The sequence below is a fragment of the Magallana gigas genome, chromosome 3, assembly GCF_963853765.1.
Source record: "Magallana gigas chromosome 3, xbMagGiga1.1, whole genome shotgun sequence".
NCBI lineage: Eukaryota > Metazoa > Mollusca > Bivalvia > Ostreida > Ostreidae > Magallana > Magallana gigas.
Window position 1 is genome coordinate 19808269 of NC_088855.1, and position 8081 is coordinate 19816349.

Below are 8081 nucleotides of genomic sequence, written 5' to 3' on the forward strand. Positions count from 1 at the left end.
AAAACCCATTCTTCACGATAATGAAAAGCAATTCTTGACGTGCGAACCCAAAGATAGAACTTCGATCGCTCGACCAGGAATTCAATTCTATATCTTCTTGAGCAAAGGACTGAACATGAATGAGAATGGCAAAATTAACAGCCTATTAACGCAAATACAGAAATCAGGGACAGATTTTTTAGCGTTCTTCGTAGAAGAGATAGCCTCTATCTGTGCTTGAATAATAAAATTGGTTGTGTCGAAATGTTTTAAAGTTTGCGTTTGAATTGATGGCTATATAATTTGGGGGTTTTTTATGCGGTTTTTTTTTTGGGGGGGGGGGGCAATTTTGTTTGTTTGTTTTGTTTTGTTTTTGTTTTTGTTTGTTTGTTTGGGTTTTTTTTGTTTGGATTTTTTTTTTACAAATCAGTTGTACAACCATCAAATTTTCGATTTCGTAAATAAGAAATTTTAAAAAGTCAATAAAGTGCCTCGCATCGATGTCAAAGAGCGCTAAATATACATGTACATGTATAGTGCTAACTATAGTATAGTAATATATGTCTAATAGATTTTTAAAATGTGGAATTAATATTAAATTAAACTAATTTAATCAATTAAGGATCAATCTATTCAGTGTCCTTGAGAAAATTATCTAATAAGATTCAATATCCGAAGATTTTTTTACGATTCTTTTCAAATTCGTCCGACAGGAGTTTAGTTTATACGTAGTTATATATGATCTTATTGCTGTAAACCAATTTTTATTCGCGACGACTTCATTTCGCGATTTAACAGAGATACGCTGACTCGCTACGACTTTTTTGCGATCAAGCCTTCTTCACACATGAAATCTCATTGCATCCATACAGCAAAGAGTAGTTCGCCGCGGGAAATATTTGTGACGAAGAGGCTCTCGCGAACCTCGCAAATATTTCTTGCGCACGAATCAAATTGTGTTTACAGTAATTTGTGTGGGATTTTATTCAAGGGGAAGGAGTTTCGTGGGGTTGGGTGGTCCAGGAGAGTTCGATGTCATTTGTTATAAAAAAAAAAAAAAGAAGCTTTTTCTCCTGTAGTCAATATGAGAAAATACATGTTCTTTCCTTGATCACGGTAAATGTATGATTGACAACTCATCGATTAAAAAAATATATCATGATTCAGAATCATTTTAATAAGAGCTTGGACTTTAGGTAGTTGTGTCATCATGCAGCAATGTAACGTAGGCCTGTCTATTTCATTGCTGGCCACTCAGTCATGGCTCTTTGAAATCAACAAGATTTTTCTGGCTTTTGAGTTAACACTACGCAATCGGTGCATATTTCGCTTGAAACCGTATCATTTTAACTTGTTTTGAAGCAAGGTAAAGGAATAGATAGCTACGTCTTGTTGAAAGTCCAAGGTCTTGTTAAAATGGTTATAATACACTCAAAGTGAGATCATTGCATATTTTGTAAGATTTGTCGTATTTTTGTTTCCGAACTTTCCGGGTGAGTATGTATACAAAAAACTGAAATTTTTCATATGTACATGTAAACTAACTTAATTATTATGTCTCATTAAAAATAATTTAACCCAACGCATTATCTGATTTGTTTTATGCAATCACGTGTCAGGATTATCAAAATTTATATTTCCATATCATGGTCTAATTTATCATCATATCCCATCCCTTCGAGTTCCACGGGATTTTCCATTCTATTCCTATGAAAAATCCCGAGGAAGAGCATACGATCTAATCAAATTATTAATACTACAAAAATCGCTTTACATCCCTTTTATATTAGAAAACTAACAGAAAGAAACCGGTTAACTTTCACTACGTTATTGTTTTGCAATGGTTGAAAACCTATTAGAACCTTACGTATGAAGATTTATTTCTACAGAAAAATCGTATTTCACTCGGGCGTTGTCCTCGGAAAATGTGATTTTCCTTGGGAATAAATTAATCTTCATATATCTCCCTCACAATCATGCAATGAATGTATATTGTATGTACAAAAACCATCACATCAAGGAAATTCATAACAGTGCATATTTTTATTTGTTGGTTTCTGTTTTCTTTAAATATGGATGTGTCTTTAATATATATTTGAAATAATTTCACGATCATACGTGCAGCTGCAGTGGTATTTTTTCTGTCATCATGTGAAAAATCTCATCTATAAATTCGATACCTCAAACAAACAACACTGTTAATATTTTATCACAACTTTAATGGCTTACTGACGTACGTCCATGTAAATATCAAACTTTATCATATTCCAATCAGTTGATTGCTATTACGTGCTGTTTTTATATTTCTTTAGAAATGATATCATTTCATGTTGAACGACAAAACTCGTGATAACCTGAAATAGGTTTAAAGAGCGATAACTCTCCCGAGAATATTGAAATTAATAATCGGGTGGGGTGTACTTCAACTCTGACCGATTCGTTCAAGTCAGTTTTTTCTCTCTAAATTTTTAAGAAAATGCATATACACCTATAGTTTAACGGACATAGGTCTTAGGCCAATGTCAGGGTCTAATAAATGGAAGGAACATACAGATGTTTTAACGATGAATTTGACAGACGACAAAGTATTTACACAGACTGAAAGCATCAGCTATAAGAGTTCAATGGCAAAATAAAGATATTGAACTGGTCTGATACTGACTATGAATTATATATAGGAGATTGCACGTACATAAACTCCTTACTCATTAGAACGCATGGGTGATCTGGCACGTGACATAACACTCAGACACACAAGTACAAGGGTACTGATGACCGACTACACGACATCCGTCTGAGGACCGAGTAAGCTCTTATTTTATCTTTTGATGACGTGCAGAGCTCAGGATGACTTGGATATTGTATAGAAATAAATGTGTTGAAAAAATTTAGCTATTTCAGCTAATTTGCAATCATTTTCATCGCATATAAAAAGAGGGGAGGGGTGTCTTTTAAAAAAAAAAAAGACTTTCACGAGTTTTTAGCATAATTACATGTAATGTACGAATTATGAGGATTTGGTCATAAATGTATATTTGGCGGGTTTGGGCTAAAAAAGTGCATTTAAGTACAGACACATGATTTGAACATATTTTATTGTATACATATATATAAGATACATATACAAATGGTTTGGACACAAGTTCTGACAACTTTCTAGGTCTTTACCATTAAATAGAAAAATTATACAAAACTTACAACTGTTATTGCATTATATAGAATTATTATTACGATAAATGAAAATAAGTGATATATACGAAAATAAGAAACATGCACATAAACTATATTAAACAAATCTACCAGTTTCGTTGATGTACAATGAACTAATGAGAATAACTGCTTGTTAATATCAATGGATAATGACTCATCGCCCCATAATAAAAGATGAATATTAATTATATGAAAATGATCTAGTTGTAGCAGATTAAGACACATGTTATGCTCTCCCCGAATTTTGACATGATAAAAACGCATATTAATACCATTTTAATTTACATAGATAAATTTTAGGGGTGCATAACGATTTATAACAGCTGTGCTTGGGTGTGGAAACCCTACCGGCAAAACAACAATTAAAAAAACAACACATGTGTCTAAATTTCAAAATCTCTAAATTTCAAAATCTGGTATCAATATCTAGTGATTTTCATTTTTCTGTCTTGCTTTGTCCATATATATTGTTTATACATATGTATATTACATGTAATAAATATTCTCGTATTTTATCCTCAGTAATCTATTATTTTGTCTTTAATTTTTCATTGTTGTTTATTAATCAACTCCAGAAATAGAATTTCGTGACCAATATCAAAGCGTCGGAAAAAAAGACGTAAAACCCTATGTATTTTCCGTTTAGACCGTGGACATAGAAAAACGGTATGATTGGAATATAATTTTGCTTTTATTTTAACGTGTGAACAAAATGTACGATAATCATCGTCTTTTAATTCAGTGAAAATATTATTAAAATAATATATACAACTAGACTCTTGTTGCTATAGCAACAAAAAGGTCTTCCGTTCCTCACATATATATCTGTACAAAAGATCCATTTCTGTTGTAAACAGAAAACGGATATAATTTATACTGTAAAGGAATTCCCAAGAAATAAACAAAACAAAAAGACAAAACGTCATTTTTGAGTACTTTCTGTGACGACCGGAAGTTACGCCGGATCATACAAAACATAGTAAACATATCTTCATACATTGCATTGTCTTTCCTCAAAGTTGGGATGTTCAAGTTTTTGTTAGTTATAATATCTCGTTGAGAAAAGGTTTTTGTCTCGGGACCGGAAACGAACGAACGGAAGTGATTAAGAAATTGAAAATACGTATTTTAGTACATTTACCTATGATACGTTATTGTTCATCACATTGAGTAAAATGTTAAAAAAATTCTAATGTTAAAACAAAACAAAAAATCTTTTATTGCTTGAACACGTCGAGTGAAAACCGGAAGTGACGTACGACCAAATGGAACCCGTTCAACACATGTTCATTCAAATGTCCATTATCCATACAAGCTTTGTGTCTTGATCTCTCACTGTTTCTGAGATCTTGGGGGTAGTTTGTTTTTTTAAAAGAAGGCTGAGATATTTGAGATGTCTCACCGGAAGTAGAACTTTTTTTGGTTTTTTTACCATGTGTGGATGACCTCCTGTATTTTTGTAACTAAAATGTTACTTCCATGCTAAATAACCAACATATTTTTTAAAAATCAGAATTTGGTGTACTTCCTGTGACGACCGGAAGTTACGCCGGTTAAAACAAAATAGTGTTAACACGTATCCATACACAGGTCTATAATTCTACAAAGTTTGGTTGTTGAAGTCGTTACCGTTTTTGAGATCTCTTCGATATAAGGTTTTTTGTCTCGGGACAGGAAACGGACAAACGGAAGTGCTTAATGAAATTTAAATTTTTTATATCTTGTTTAATTTCATATTTTTCATTGTTATTCATCAAAGTAGCTAAAACTATCAAAATAAAAACAGTTTAACGGATAAACAGTTTGATTTGTTTGAACTCTTCCGCTGTGGACCGGAAGTGACGGACGACAAAATGAAACTGTTTAAACACATCTTCAATCAAATGTCTATGATAAGTGAAAGTTTTGTGTCTTGATCACGTACAGTACCTGAGAACTTGCGGGTACAAAATATGTTTTAAAAAAGCTTCCTGAGATAATCAAGATATCTCACCGGAAGTAGAACTTTTTTGTTTATTTAACATTGCATAGATGACGTTTGTTAGGATCTATACTAATATTCTTATTCTATGGAAAATAAATTAAATACGTAAACACAAAAATTTTTGAAGAGCTTCCGGTGACAACCGGAAGTTACGACGAACAAAACAAAAGTGTTTAAACACATCTACAACTATAGGTCTATCATCCCTCAAAGTTTGGATGTTCAAATCTTTATCGTTTCAGAGATCTCGATGTGACAAGCTTTTTGTCGCGGGACAGGAAACAGACGACAGGAAGTCGATTTTGAAAAAATGAAAAAAACGCCTCGAGATACGATCATTTTCTATCACTCCTGAAAACTTGAAGTAAATCGATCCAGCCATCTCTGAGATATCTTACAATCTCTATAAGGTCTTCCGTTGGAAACGGAAGACCTTAAAAAAATGTATATACCCACTCTTATTGTTTATACCTACATGCACCACGGTCAATATGCACGACCCTCTCCCACGTGGGAGAGAGAGAGAGAGAGAGAGAGAGAGAGAGAGAGAGAGAGAGAGAGAGAGAGAGAGAGAGAGAGAGAGAGAGCAATGCAACTTCTGGTCCGCCTGGTTATTACTGAAAATTTATCAAATTTAACTCTTCAGGGATATCATAAATCCCGTTAGTTAATATCCTTTGAAGGGTTAGTCTGTCAGTTTTATATGTTTGTTTTTGGGTACATATCAACTCTATCCTGACAAAAGTGATACCATATAATGCAATACCATCAACCAGTCACGTGCAATATTGCGCAGTAGTCTAGACATATAATGTTATCTGGTCAGCTTATAATGTCAACAAATAACTCAAGTTTGATAAATCAAACATTAGTCAATACGCGTTAGAAAATTCATTAAGTTTGGCTATGTGCGAAAAATGTATTGGTTACTTTAATAAAATGAATAGCGTCTAGAAATTTGATATTTATGATTTAAATTTCACACTTCACTTTACGTTCACGTTACGTCCTCTATATAGCGATGTTGAAATAAAGGTATACTCTTATCCTATATTTTTCTGCTATCATATATTTTTCTCTCTTTTCTTTTCAACTGACAAATGTATATTTATATTCACAAAACAGGCTGACAAGTGTTTGATTCTTTATATGGTAGATGTGTTTTGAATGCAGGATGTATTTATAACTATTTCTTGTAATGAGATTTTTTTGTTAATTAATAATGTGAATTATTTTAATACACATGAAATTGACAAATAAGAAATAAACACCCCCTTCCCTAAAAAAAACCACCCGTTTGAAACAAACAAACAACCCCCACCCCCTCCCCCCCCCCTACAAACAAAACAAAACACAAAGGAAATACAGCGAATATTTATGTTTTAGGTAATTCTAAAGTATCCACGTAACAGACTAACATTCTGCAACACAATGGCAGAGACAACTGTATGTTTGGGTAACAAACACAATAATTAAACACCATTTTCCAGAAACGGCCATTGCACATTTCAATTATCTTGCCAGTTTAGGAGTGTAGCATGTCCTATTATGAATTGTGAATAATATTTGCTGGGTAGGTAGGTGTAAATAAAAAAAATTACTTATTGTAACTTTTATATTTACACCTAACTAGTAAATTCAATATTAACAATAATTATAATTATATTAAGCTTAAGGGTCGTACGTGATAAATAAAAACAGGAAATTTCAAGTTAAGCTTAAGTCAACACAGCCATTATTTAACAGTTAAAAAAGTTTTTTAAAAAACTGCCTCATAATGAACAGTGAAAAAAAAAAATCAAAATCGAATAGCAGACAATAGAAAAGGGAGAAATTAATCTAAAACTACAAAACAATTTGTTGAGGCAGTTGAAACTATACGTACATGTAGTTTCGTGTCATAATAAGTACACGTGAAAAATATATACCGTTGATAGTCCATGTGATTTTGGTGAATGTAGTTACTTTGATATATACATGTACATGTTTTTTATTTTAAAATAAATTATATTTATTCATTATATCAATAAACAATAAACTATTTCATTCATTTAACATCATTATCACGTAGTCGATATGAAATAATTTTTAACAGGTCAGGAACATAGCATCGTTTTAAAAAGTGTGTGTGTGAGGGGGGGGGGGGGGCAGACTCATCCAAAAAAAGGGGGCGTATACTATACCTTTAACATAAAATTACTTTAATTTTACTGTTAATTTTTCTCGATCCCTTCTCTCCTTCTACTTCAATTTTCCAAATTGCTGGGGGAGGGGGACTCATGTTAATTTCAGAAAAATGTTTGCTACATGTAAAAGTGCTCATGCTACGTGCCTGCATTGGTCCAGTTTTCAGAGGGCGTTACAAATATGCACCCGAATAAGGACTGTAAGTTAATCGATTTGTTTTTTATTTTAAAATATGATATTAACTTCACATACAAAGAAAGATAACGAAATAACCAGTAAAATATACTCACATTTTAATGCAAAATTGTTTATAAATTAAAAAAAACAACACCCGAAGATTCCACCAGTTTGAATTTTCACGTAGAGCTTTGTACAAGGTCTGAAACTATACTTGTCCAGCTAAATTGTAACTATGCTAACCAGTATACCGTATTTTAGATAGTTGTACCGGTAACTTGCATGACTTTTAATGTACCTTTTTAAATTTCCTTTTATTATACTTTTGGTCACAAACTGTTGTATATAGGGTTAGTTTCGCCCCGGTTTTTCTTCTACACTTGTAAACGGTTTCGCCCCGTCTTGAATTCGCTCAAAGTTGTGTGAGATTTCTTATTTACACCGTAGCGGCAAATTTAGTAATAGGGAATACACCACAATATGTCGTTTGAAAAACAGAATCAATGTGTGGAAAATTTTCCATGTCTGAAATTAATAATATCAA